Source organism: Capra hircus (assembly GCF_001704415.2).
Source record: "Capra hircus breed San Clemente chromosome X unlocalized genomic scaffold, ASM170441v1, whole genome shotgun sequence".
NCBI lineage: Eukaryota > Metazoa > Chordata > Mammalia > Artiodactyla > Bovidae > Capra > Capra hircus.
Window position 1 is genome coordinate 10,668,141 of NW_017189517.1, and position 13,505 is coordinate 10,681,645.

Below are 13,505 nucleotides of genomic sequence, written 5' to 3' on the forward strand. Positions count from 1 at the left end.
AACACTGACTCCTTGGTCCAGGGTAGACATTTACAATAGTATCCTAAGAATCCTGCAACAACTCCTCAAGGCAAATGCTATCATGCCCAGTTTACAGACGAGATAACTAAAGCTCAGAGATATTATTTGGACTTCTAAAGGCCTCCACAGCTAAACTTAGATCTGCTTGGCTTCAGAGTTTATAATTTTACCGCTCAAAGCATGCTGTCTCCCAGCTAGGGGGCTCACTTTGGGGTCAACTCAGTGAAAAAGGAAAGGGAGGTGATAGTATGTGTTTACACAACAGGAACAACCATTCATCTTGGCAGATGACAGTGACAACAACAACAGAAAACCAAACTGTTTGCTATCATACAAACAATCACTTGCTCCCCTGAAAGCCTTTTTCACTTTTAGACCATTTATTACGGTATCGTATAGACAGGTAAATATTTCCAAGTGGTCAGAGGTCAGAAAAAAAATTTGGACCATTTTTCAAAGTTAGTTCCCCTTGACAGTACCTGTTGGCTGAAATATGAACCAAACCGCAAACCACAAACTCTCCCAGAACAGATAGAAGATGTGCTATAGACTCATATAACTGGTACATGCATTTTAAAAATCCATCAGGCCAGTTTGACATCACATAGGCAGGAAACGCAGGTTTCACTTTCCAACCAGATGAGCAGTTTTAGCCTATAGCTCTGCTTACACTGAGGAGGGAGCCTTAAATGGCTGAGAATCGCTGGGCAATGCAATAGGCCTCTTTGTTTTCTGGGTAGCTTTTTGAAAGGAATATTAAAGGAAAAAGTAGAGAAAAAGCACAATTGGGGAGCACACCCCAAATTTAGCAGAAATTCATTAGATCTCAGGAACTTCTCTCCTCTAATCCTGGAAGGAGGTTAAGGCCATTTCCTTCTCTTTCTGTTGCCCTAATGACTCAAGGGATCAGCATGACCACTTGCTTTCGCAGTGAGTTGATCTGATGATTAATTAGCCTCTAGCAGAAACCTGTGGAGGAGGAAATAGCAACCCACTCCAGTGTTCTTGCCTGGAGAATCCCAGGGACGGGGGAGCCTGGTGGGCTGCCGTCTATGGGGTCGCACAGAGTTGGACACGACTGAAGTGACTTAGCAGCAGCAACAGCAGCAGAAACCTGATGAAGTTCTCAGTTCAAAGCCCCAGGGATCTAGTTCAGGGCAATCTGTCCTCACAAAGTAAGACTAGGTGAAGAGGCATGCAAACTGGCCTGGTGAGAGGGGGGCCGCAGGGGTTTTGATTGACATTCTGCTTTACACCCAACTGACCAGGATGCATCCTGCTGTTGTGAAACAGTGTTCCAACTGAAAAACAGCAAATCTACTGGCTCAACAAAGCTCATTGTCTACGTGCATGAAAGCAAATTCCTAATGTGTCTTCTCTGTCTTATAAACACCTATTTGAATCACTTTATCCCACATTCTTTTTTTAAAAAAATCCCACATTCCAATAGATTTCATCACATTTTATGACCAACCTTGCCCTCATGCTAAAAAATATATTCAACAATACTAAGAATTGAGTCAAAATAGGCTCCCCAATGCCATGTAAGGTAAAATAGATGACTTATAAAAGATATTTTAAGAATGTTTTTCTAAACATTGAAGAAGATTGTAAATCGTATTTTTTTATACTGCATTTGAAGAGTTTCTAAGAGATCTATTTATTTCTTTTCTTTTTTGGCTCTGGTGGGTTGTTGTTGCTGCACATGGGCTCTCTCTACTTGTGGCAAGCGGGGGCTACTCTTCATTGCAGTGTGTGGGCTTCTCATTGTGGTGGCTTCTCTTGTTGTGGAGCATGGGCTCTAGGGTGCCTGGGCTTCAATAGTTACAGTGGGCTTAGTAGTTATGACTCATGGGATTAATTGCCCTGCGCATGTGGGATCTTCCCAGATCAGGGGTTGAACTGGTGTCCCTTGCATTGCAAGGCAGATTCTTAACCTACTGGACCACCAGAGAAGCCCTGTATTTGAAGATTTTGATCACTATATTTTCCCCTCTGAAAATTTTACAAAGATGTCTCTAAGATCTGTTTATCTAAATGACCACCTTTGTAAGGATAGGGGGGCAGTTATTTATCCCACTTTGTGGATGAGGAAACTGAGGCTCTGGCAGTTGAAGATAATTGCCTTCCACAAGAAGGCCTCCCAGGGAGGAAGTGAAGTCCCTCTGTCGTGTCTGACTCTTTGTGACCCCATGGACTGTAGCCTACCAGGTTCCTCTGTCCATGGGATTCTCCACGCAAGAATAATGGAGTGGGTTGCCATTTCCTTCTCCAGGGGATCTTCCTGACCCAGGGATTGAACCCAGGTCTCCCGCATTGTAGGCAGACACTTTACCGTCTGAGCCACCAGGGAGGAAAGGGCACTGCCAAAGTCAGCATCCTGACCATGACCTAGCCTTGTCTTCTCTTAACACAGGTTGAAGAAAAAGATAGCAGAAGAGTAGCCACAAAATTACCCCCCAAAGAAACTAAGGCAGCAGAGAACATTCCAGGATTATTAAGTTAGTTGGAAATATCTTTTCACTTTGGAAAATACAAGTTACCCCCATGGGTTATTTGATGAGGGGAAAACACCAAGACATGAGTATTGACGGTCTTTGGGTTGTAAGTTATGATGTGGACCCAGAGGAATGGCACTTGAGGTAGAGCACATAGCTAGCTGCATTCTCTCCTTTCTTTTCTCACTGTTTGTACTCTCCCCACCCAAGAGGAAGTCAGGAATGTTGTGGGAGGCAGGGGCCCTTATTAAGAAAGTAGGGAACTGGGCCACTGTTGTTCCAACTTCAAGAAGAGGGCATTCACTAGAATGTGGTGTCTTCTGGGCCAAAGTCAGATGCCCTCCCACCCCTGCCTCTGGGGCTGCTATGGAGGGAACCATTAGTTTGAAGTCATTTATTCCAAGGGGCACATCCTAATGGGGCTGAGTCTAGATCTATACACATGCTACTGTCCAGTTAAGGAAAGCACAGTGCTCTTTATAAGAAATAAGTTAAACTTATGAAAAGATTTCAAAACTGTCCAGGGGAGAGGAGGTGGGGGATCCAAATTAATCCTAAATGTGGAACCCCCGTGGCTCCACTTCTGCCAGCCCCTTCTGGGTTTACCATTACTTTGAGTCATAATTTTCTAATGTTCTTAAAACAGGCTATATGGTGCCCTGTAAAACTCTGTTCCCCACAAGGGAGTCCTGGGGAGTTGGGCTACAGTAAGATTATCTCACAGAATGACACTTGTAGATACCATGTAGATAACATACAATCAGCCCAAGAAATAAATTCCACACATGAACCACATACATTTGAAAGGCCCCAATTGCTGGGAGCCAGGCTAACCTGTAGTTAAAGGATTTGTGGAATTTTCTGTGAGCCTTTCAGGCTTCCAGTGGTTCATTCCTCTCAGTGTGTGATGGGAAAATCGGCAGGTGAGAGGGCATTTTGTAATATTTAACCTAAAGGTAAGAGTTTTGCTAACTACTGAATAAATTTATGGAAAGAAACAATATCTTTGCTCTAACTATTTATATGAAATACCTCAACATTCTAAAATCCTGGAGAAGGTTCTGGTTTGCATGTCATAGGGGCTGGCTGGACACTTAGAAGAGAGGTAGTAAACACAATTTGGGCATGGGAAGGAGGCTGGCCTGGAGAAGTTATTCCTTCAAACCTGAGATTCTGTGAAAACTAGAGTGCAAATCCATTTCCTAAAGGAAACTGTACTTTTAGAAGTACACGATTATAGAGATGGAGAACAAATTAATGGTTACCAGACATTAGGGAACCCACTCCAGTGCTCTTGCCTGGAGAATCCCAGGGACTGGGGAGCCTGGTGGGCTGCCATCTTTGGGGTCGCACAGAGTCGGACACGACTGAAGCAACTTAGCAGCAGCAGCAGCAGCAATTAGGGATGGTGGAGGGTGACAGGGTTGGTGTGACTATAAAGGGGTACACCAGGGAGATCTTTGTCGTGACAGAATAGTTCTGTGTCTTGATTGTGGTGGTGGCTCCATGAATCTATACATGTAATAAAAGAGCATAGAATTATACACAGACATTGTACCTATGTCAATTTTCTGGCTTTTATATGAAACTATAATTATGTGCAATGTAATCATTGGGGGAGACTGGGTGAAGGGCAACTTCCTATGAGTATAATTATTTCAAAATAAAAAAGTTAACAAATATCAAGCACAATCCTGCATTTCTTTTAAGTACCCTACAAAACCCTTCGTTTATCCAATTTTTCTTTTAAGAGGATCCCACACCCACACACCATAATTCCTTGGTTGTCGAGGATTAGAACTACAGACTTAGGAACAAACTTTTCGTTTTCCATCTTAGTTTCTTCATTGGGGAAAAAAATGTCAGAATGCATGTGGCCTTTTTCAAGTTTTTAATCTATGGAACTGATGTTTAGGACTAAGCTATTCACTTGGTAATGCCTTGAGCAGACTGGGCGGTTCTACATCTGTCTAAGCCAGCTCTTCTCCCTGTCATGGAAGAAAAAGAACAAACATGTTAAATTCCTGTCATGCCTTCCATGCAGAAAGAAGTATAAAGGTAGGTGGGTGGGAGAGGACAGGTCAGGAGGGTGTGGGGTCCTGTGGTAAAGCAAGAGGCTCCTCTCAGCTCAGAGGGAGCTGTGCTTCTGATGTTGAGAAGTTAGAGAAATTGCCCCCAGGAGGTCAAGGCACTTGGAAGATAAACAGTTCAACTAGCCTTGGAGAGGGGGCCATTGGAGTTGAATGTAGAAACATGAACCGGCTTCCCCTCCCCATCTCCCCAGGTCCACCAGAAGCGGAGGTGGACAGAGCCTGAGCCCTTCAGTGAGAACAGGTAGTCGTAACAGGCAGGTTTTAAAGGGGTTTGGGATGGGAGTACCTGCTGCTGGTTGTCAGCATCCCAACACACTCTATCTCCCAGAGAGTCCCCAGAGTGGCCTTTGTAGGTTCCATGCATCTCACTGAGACTTATTTAATTCATCTCATCTGGCCCAGAGCACATGACTATAAGCTGCCTCATATTCTCTTATTTTGAGTCAGAGGGGCCTGGATTCATATCCTAATTCTACTGTTTACTAGTTTTGTGATCTTGGGCAAATGGGCATAATACCTGCATTACAGGGTTTCTGAAGTGTCTGGCACCTAATAGTGCCTAGCAAATGCTAGCCTTCTCTTTGCTCTGTTCATTGTTCCCTGTATGGCTGCCACATTACTTCCTAGACTGGAAGGTCCTTGGGAGAGCTTCTTCACGTTCTCTCTCCCCTGTATCTAGCATAGGGTTGAGCACACTGTTAATGAGTAAAATGGTGCCTTCCTGGCTGCCTCAGTGATACCACTGATGGAGACCCAGAACTGGGCACAAGGGCACATCAACATCCCGCTGCTGCTTTGTTGTTGTTGTTGTTTTTCACTTAAAAATATTTTTAATTGAGGTGTAGTTGATTGACATTTTTATAGCTTCCAGGTGTATCAACATTCCATTTCAATATGAAAGTAACATGCTGGATTCTTTACTTCCCTGATACATCGTTCTAGTAAAACAGGCCCACATTTAGTGCAAATACAATTTTAGACAAATATTATGTAGCTCAAGTAAAATTAAAGTCAGTGACTACGTATCTTGACAAAGTGGCTTTTTGATCAGTTTATCAGGTGTGAAGCATGAAAAATATCAATTGCAGACTTACAGGCTTATTACCACAGAATTCAAAAGGTTATCAAATATAGCAAAAAGAGCATTCTTGGGACAATTATCTGTAATAGTATACTGTATCAATGTTATATTTCTTGAATTTGCTAACTTAACTGTGTTTATATATAAGAGAATGTTCTTAGGAAAGACATTGAAATATTAGGGGGTGATGGGACATGTTGTCTGCAACTTTGAAGTGTTTCAGAGAAAAAGTATGTGTGTGTAGAAAGAGAGAGAATGATAAATGTAACAAGATGCTAACAATAGATAAATCTTCATCAAGAGTATGTGAAATTTCTTTTTACTCTCTTTGCAGACAATTTTCCTTAAGTTGAAAATATTTCACATTAAAATTAAGCAAATGTTATTTCGAGCATTTAACCATTGTGTCTGATGCTGTGATAGGTATGATATTCAAGGGAGAACAAGACATGGTCTCCATCTTTAGCCCAGAAATTCACAGTCTGGGGCTGGCAGGACCAAAAAAAGGCCAGGACAATTCAGTGTGGTAAAGGGTGGCACAGAAGAGGTATGCTAAAACCAGACTTCCTAGGATGAGGTGGTCAGAGGAGGCTCTTTACAGAGAAGGTAAAGGAGAAGCTTAATGTTGGGGGAACTAATTAGGTTTGGGGATGGCAATGGGGCATGTAAGCAGAGTTGACCAACAGACTGTGAGTTATAGAGTAGAGGTGCCTGTAGACAGCAAGAGAAAGCCACCTGCCTTCTAAGGACAGACAAAAAGGCCTGGATTAGCAGGTGTCAGGAGCCAGGCCCAAATCACCATAGCCTCTGAGGTAACATAAGAAGTGCAGGCATAAGCAAAAACACTAGAAGCTGAAAGGTTGAACACAAGTGGGCTTACTGATAGCTTAGGATGAACTTTATGGTGCGGTATACTGAATGTCCTAGAGACATCAGCCCCTAGACTGATTAATATAAGTAGCCTGGATACATACAGGCATGGCCCCAAATTAGTTAGGATTGCTAATAATAGACTGTGAGGCAGGAAGAGGATGTTAGGTGATCATAAGAAACTAAAGAAGTGATTTTTGAAGAACAGGATGAACTTTACCAGCAACAAGGATAAGGTAGTACCCAATTAACACACAACAGGATGGGGAGAGATTGTTGTTAATAGGAAAAATCCCGAGAACAGTACCAGGTTCCATAATTAAGGGAAATCAACAAGGCAGTACTGCTGTCTCAGATGTCAATGGGGGAATGGGAATTTCCACTCAATTATTAGATATAGGAGCCAGGATGAGAAAGTACCTGAATGTTCCTACCAACGGCCTGGTGGGAGCTCTTTTATTTTTCCTTTCGCTGAAAACTTTTATATTATGGAAAATTTATAAAAATAATGAGAACAGCATTAGCTTAATAATGAGGACATTTTATGGCTTTAACAGCACATAAAACTGTCAAAATGTGACAATTTTTGACCTACAAAAATGACAAGTTCATGTTTCAAAAGAAAATGAACCCCCATATATCCCACACCCAGCTTTAGCGACTATCAACACATAATTTAAGTTCATTCAAATTCCCACCCATGACCCTGGCAAAGTGACTAATTTGAAGCAAATCTCTAGTGGGATTTTTTTGTGCTTAAAAAAAAATGATTTAGTATCTATAAAAGAGATTCAAATTATATATATATATATAATGTTTTTAATTTTCTCAGTAATGTATCCTTGTGGTTCAAAATTCAAAAGGTACATACTGTTGTATAATTTTAATATACACAATTTTTCTTTTGTAATTATACTTCCATAAAAGCAAAAAACAAACAAACAAACAAACAAAAACAAAGAGTACAAAAGGACAAGTGAAAAGTTGCTTTCCAAACCTTGTCACCTAGCCAACAGTTCCCCCTCCTCAGAGGCAACCAACATTAACAGTTTTTTATGTGTCCTTCCTGGGATGTTTTTCTCATGTTAGCAAAGAGATTGTGGAGAAGGCAATAGCACCCCACTCCAGTACTTTTGCCTGGAAAATCCCACAGACAGAGGAGCCTGGTAGGCTGCAGTCCATGGGGTTGCGAAGAGTTGGATACGACTGAGCGACTTCACTTTCACACATTGGAGAAGGAAATGGCAACCCACTCCAGTGTTCTTGCCTAGAGAGTCCCAGGGACTGCAGAGCCTGGTGGGCTGCCGTCTGTGGGGTCGCACAGAGTCGGACACGACTGAAGCGACTTAGCAGCAGTAAAGAGATTGAGAACTATTCCCACTGATTTGTACCTTGCTTCTTTCAGCTAACAAAATATTTGAGATCATTCTATATCAGCACACAAAGAGCTTCCTCCCTTTCCCAGCTACCTAGCATTCCACTGAAGAACTACAGTTTAAGGAATCAAATCATTCTTGGTGGACTTTTAGGCTGTTTCCAATCCGTTGAGATTACAAACAGTGTTGGAATGACTCAACCTTATGCATTCATCTTGCGCCAACGTAAGTAAGTGTATCTATCTGTAAGATAAATGCCTCAAAGCTGAATTGCTGGATAAAAAGGAAGGCACACATAATTTTGATAGATATTGCCAAATTGCCCTTCATCAGGTTGTAGTTATTTTAATGCTGTTGGTGAAGACCTCAGCCTCATATGGGTCTCCTTCTACCATCTGCTGCCAGGACCACCAGCCTGTCCTTCCTTCCCACTCCTTGCCCAGAGGCAAGCTTGCTGGTTTCCTTTCCTCCTTCCAAGCTGGTGCTGTGATCAGCCATCTTAGCCATGCTAGCGTTGATCTCTGGACTCACTCTCCCCGTGACCTTTTGTAGCACCTGCTCTGCCAGTCCTCAGCCCTGTGAAAACCCCGCGGTCCATTCTCTCCACCTCCTACTCCCAGCCTGCTAACTATTGCTGGAGAAGGTCATGAGACTGGCTCTGTTACAAAGCCAAGCCAGCCAGCCTCAGCAGGGCCCCAAGGGCTACAAGGTAATCCTTTTAAATATCTGTATCAAATTTCTCTTAGCGATTGTTTCAAATCCTCTCCCTCTCCTCAGTTTCCTTACCCCACCCTCAGCCCGACCCCAACCCCTCAGTTGAGGGCCAAGCTTTGAGTTTCAATGACAGGACATAGGTCATCAAGCAGGAACTCCCTTGATTCTTTCGATTCTCTTGGTACTTGACCTTGTGTGTCCTTGAGTCACTGCATTTTCACATCTGCCTGCTCATCCCCCACTCCTCAGCCTCCAGAGAACAAGGGACTCCCTCCTCAAAGTTTCCTCTTCCACCTGTGTCCTTGACACTAGGTTCTCTTGCCTTCTCCTACACTTGGCCATCCTCTTTCCCTTTGGGCAAGCTTTCCCTTCTGGCTAGTTTTTCTCTCTCAGCTTAAAAACACTTCCCTCATATCAGTGTCACTATTCCACACTACCAACAAACTTTAGCCATCTTTAAAATTACACAAGTAATTCATGCCTCCTGGCTTCACTTCTTCCAAGTCAGCCCCAAAATTGAACAGAAAACTCAGAAAAGAATGATAAGCAAAAAGAAGAAAATTAAAACCACCTGTAATTCACCATATAACTGTTAATATTTTGGTGTGTTTCTTTCCAATCATTTTATATGCACATATGTAAGTTTAGATATCTATATGTATTTCTTCTTACAAAAGTGGATCATCGTATACAAAGTGCTGTCATACTGTATTTCAGACATCACGGGCTTCCCAGATGGTGCTAGTGGTAAAGAATCTGCCTGCCAATGCAGGAGACACAAGAGACACAGGTTCAGTCCCTGGGTTGGGAAGATCCCCTAGAGAAGGGCATGGCAACCCACTCCAGTATTCTTGCCTGAGAAACCCCATGGACAGAGGAGCCTGGCTAGATACAGTCCACGGGGTCTCAGAGTCGCACATGACTGAGAACACATGCACAGACGTCTTCAGTTTGCTATTTCTTAGTCGTCTGATCCTGGTTAAGTAAATTCACGTCTCTGAGTCCATTTCCTCCTGTGTAAAATGAGGACTATTATAGTAACTACCTCACAGGGCTGTTGTGAGGATTCAGTGAGACAAAAATATATAAAAACACTTATCACAGTGCCTGACACATAGCAAGTTGAATTAATGTTAGCTATTATAATCTTCCCACATCAATAAATATAGCTCTACATAATAATGTAATGAGTTCTGTCAGTGCTTGGTCTAACAGGAGTGACTGAAGCCCTGCAGTGACTCACCAACACATATTCACTTGACACACAAGCAAGTATATCTGTGGGATAAACTGCCTAAAGCACAACTGCTGGTTCAGAGGCTCTGCACATTTGTAATTTTGATAGATATTGCCAAATTGCCCTTCCTCAAGTGGGAGTTACCGTGATTTCTCTAAGTTATCCCTTATGGATGAATATTGAGGGTATTTTCAAATTTTTCATTGATGGATGGTGAAGAACATTCTTATAACTAAATATCTGCTTGAATTCATGATTATTTATTCAGGCCAAAGGAAGGAGCATAAGTAAATGCATAGAGATGTGGGAGCAAATGGTGTGCTCTGAAAACTGCTAGTATCAGGGATACTCAGAGGGTAGAAGGATAAGAGGTGAGCCTGTAAATAGATTGGGACCAGATTGTAAAAGACTGTGAATTTCACATTTATTCATCTAATCAGTCACTAAATATTTAGTTACTATCTGTTACAGGCCACGCACTGTTTTAGGCAGTTTATTCACTTAGTGAACAAAAACAGAAAAAGATTCCTGCCCTGGGGGAGTTTACATTCTAGTGAAGAATGTAAACAAACAATAAAAGTAATAAACAAACTACAGAGACTGTTAGAAGGTAATAAGAAAAAAGGAAAGATAGAGTAGGCTAAAGGGGATGAGGAGTGCTGGGAGTAAAATTATGATATTATAGTAATATAATAATATGTTGTTCTAAATATCAATAATTAATATTAATATTGCACAATGCAATATTAAATAGAGTGACTGCTGCACTACAGAGTTTAAATTTATTCTAGGAATGAGGAATCACTGAGGTAGGCATTCATATATATTTATCATCATCTGTGCCATATCCACAAACTACGTGATACTTAATGGTTTCTTTAAATTGACTTACCTTTCCCTACCTAAACTTATTTTAAATGAAGCTCTATAACACCAACATAAACAGAAACTCAGTATTACATGCCACAAAAGTCTAGAAGGGGATACTGGATGATATCTCCAGCTGGCCTCTTCCCTTCATTACAGAGACTAGTTAGTATATAAGAACAATAACAACCAGCACTCTTAAAACTGCATGCTTATTATTTGACAGGTAACTTGGTATTTTTACATGCTGCAGGTAATTAATTTTATCTTCACAATAACTCTATGCCACAGGTACCATTATGGTACCTGTTTCTTTAGGAGGAAATTTGGGCAAGTGATTAACTCTTCCAAGCCTCAGCTTCCTCCTAAATAAATGGAGACAATAATGAGGATATATACACAGAACTCATACAATTCAACATCAAAAAAACAAACAACCTAATTTTAAAATGAGCAGAGGATCTGAATAGACATTTTTCCAAAGAAGACATACAGAAGGCCAACAAGTACATGAAAATTTTCTCAGCAGCACTAATTACCAGGGAAATGCAAATCAAAACCACAATGGGATATCACCTCACACCTGTCAGAATGGCTATTATCAAAAGAGACAACACATAATAAGCATTGGTGAGGATGTGGATAAAATGGAACCCTCACGCACTGTTGTGGGAATCTAAATTGGTGCAGCCACTGTGGGAAACAGTATGGAGTTTCCTCAAAAAATTAAAAGTAGAACTACCCTACAATTCAGCAATTCCACTTCTGGGTATTTTCCCCAAAGAAAACAAAAACACTAATTCAAAAATCTGTGCATCTCCATGTTCAATGCAACGTTATTCACACAGTCAAGACATGGAGGCAACCTAAGTGTTCGTCGGTAGATGAGTGGATAAAGAAGATGTGATATATATACACAATGGAATATTACTCAGCTATATAAAAAAAGAATGAAATCTTGCCATTTAGGAAAACATGGATGGACCTAGAGGGTATTGTACTAAGTGAAATAAGTCAGATAAGGACTACTGTATGATTTCACTTAGATGTGGAATCTCAAAAATAAATGAACAGTCATAATAAAGCAGGAAAGAGTCCTAGATCAGGAGCACAGACATGTGGTTGCCAGAGGGGAAGGTGGGTTGGGAGGATGAGTAAAATAGGTACAGGAGACTAAGAGGTACAGACTTCCAGTTACAAATAAATGAGTCACAGGGAACTAACTTAGTGTTCAGGGTCAACAATACTTCATTTTTTTTAAAGGGAAAATAACTTAAATGGCCCCAAATAAGGATCTAATTGAAGAAATCATAGTCAGGGTAAGATAGTAAGCAAACATACACATGTACTAGGTACTTATAGCCTCTGGTCAGAATTTATATTGATATAAAAAACTTAAATTTTTAAATAAGTAAAACAAAAAATATGAAATTTTATACACTGCATGATCACAAAAAATATTTCAAAAAGATAAATAGGAGAAAAGGCTGGAAGTACATCAAAATATTATTGATCACCTTTGAGAGTTAAGACTATTAGTAAATTTTTAATCTTGTAGTTCTTTGGATTTCCCAAGTTTTCTATGAGTATTTACCATTAAAAGGAAATTTTTTTAAATAAAAAAGGCAATATAGGACAGAAGGGCCCATGGCTTCTGCTTACTCCATGTCATGCTTGGGAGAGATGGGGAGAGGGGACAGGAATAGAAGGGAATAGAAGCTCCCAGCTACATCATCCCCTGACCACTAACCCCCAAAATCCAATGACTGAGGTTAGAGCTAAATTACTGCTTTAAAATACTAAAAATAAAAAAATCCAAAAAATAAAATAAAATACAAACACCTTCCCTCAGAGTTAAATTTATTGGTCACTTTAATTTTCCTGTGAAGAACTGTAATCAGAATATCCAAATTGATTATAGACTTGCTAGAATGGGAGTTTTGATTAGAAGATGGTAAACAAAGGAACCTCTGGGAGCACCGGGAGGGAAGGCTGGCACTTGGGCCGCTGGAGGGAAAGAGGCAACAGAAAGCAAAACAGGAGAAAACTAAAGACAAACTCTCAACTTCAGTCGTCTCTAATTCAAGTCCTTTGGGGGAAGAAACAGAATATAAATATGATAAATAATACATCAGCAGAGAGATGGTGCCTAGTTTCTGTTAACATGATTAGTCTCTGAAAGCATAGTAGTGCCATCCAACTTCCTGAGAAAAGAGCTTTGTTTCTTAAAAAAGGCCATTTTCGGGACTTCTCTGGTAGTCCAGTGGCTAAGGCTCCACACTCCCAGTGCAGGGGGCCTGGGGTTTGATCCCTGATCAGGGAAATAGATCCCATATACTACAACTAAGACCCAGTACAACCGAAAAAAAAAAAAAAAAGAGGCTATTTTCATTCATGAAAAATAATATGGGACTTTGAACCACTCAGCCTAAGCATCTGAACCCGAGAGCTCTTTCCCTAGTTTCAGTTATCTTTTAACAGTGAGATTCCCATAAAATCACACAGATGAACCCAGGTTCTCTGAAAGGCTTACAAGCAAGAGAAGTTCAAGATAATGCAGTAACGTCATCTTTCAGTATTGATTTACAAAGGGAAAGTAAGCCTTTGAATGGAGTGAACAGTATTTTTAAATAGTTTAGAGAAAATTAGAGACTGAAGAAAAGCTTATCATGGAAACAAACAAAAAAAAAAAACCTAGGAGCAGAATGGTTTTATCTCTGACATTGAGCAAGCATTGCCTAATGACCC

General features: G+C 40.8%; 1 long non-coding RNA gene across 1 annotated transcript in view; it reads right to left on the minus strand.

Moving 5' to 3' along the window:
• Positions 1–4,403: 4,403 nt before the first annotated feature.
• The window catches only part of LOC108634476, a 28,347-nt gene continuing 19,245 nt past the window's right edge, over positions 4,404–13,505 (minus strand). The window contains exon 4 of the long non-coding RNA XR_001917636.1: positions 4,404–4,507. This is a non-coding gene — a long non-coding RNA (uncharacterized LOC108634476). The remainder of the gene's footprint in view (positions 4,508–13,505) is intronic.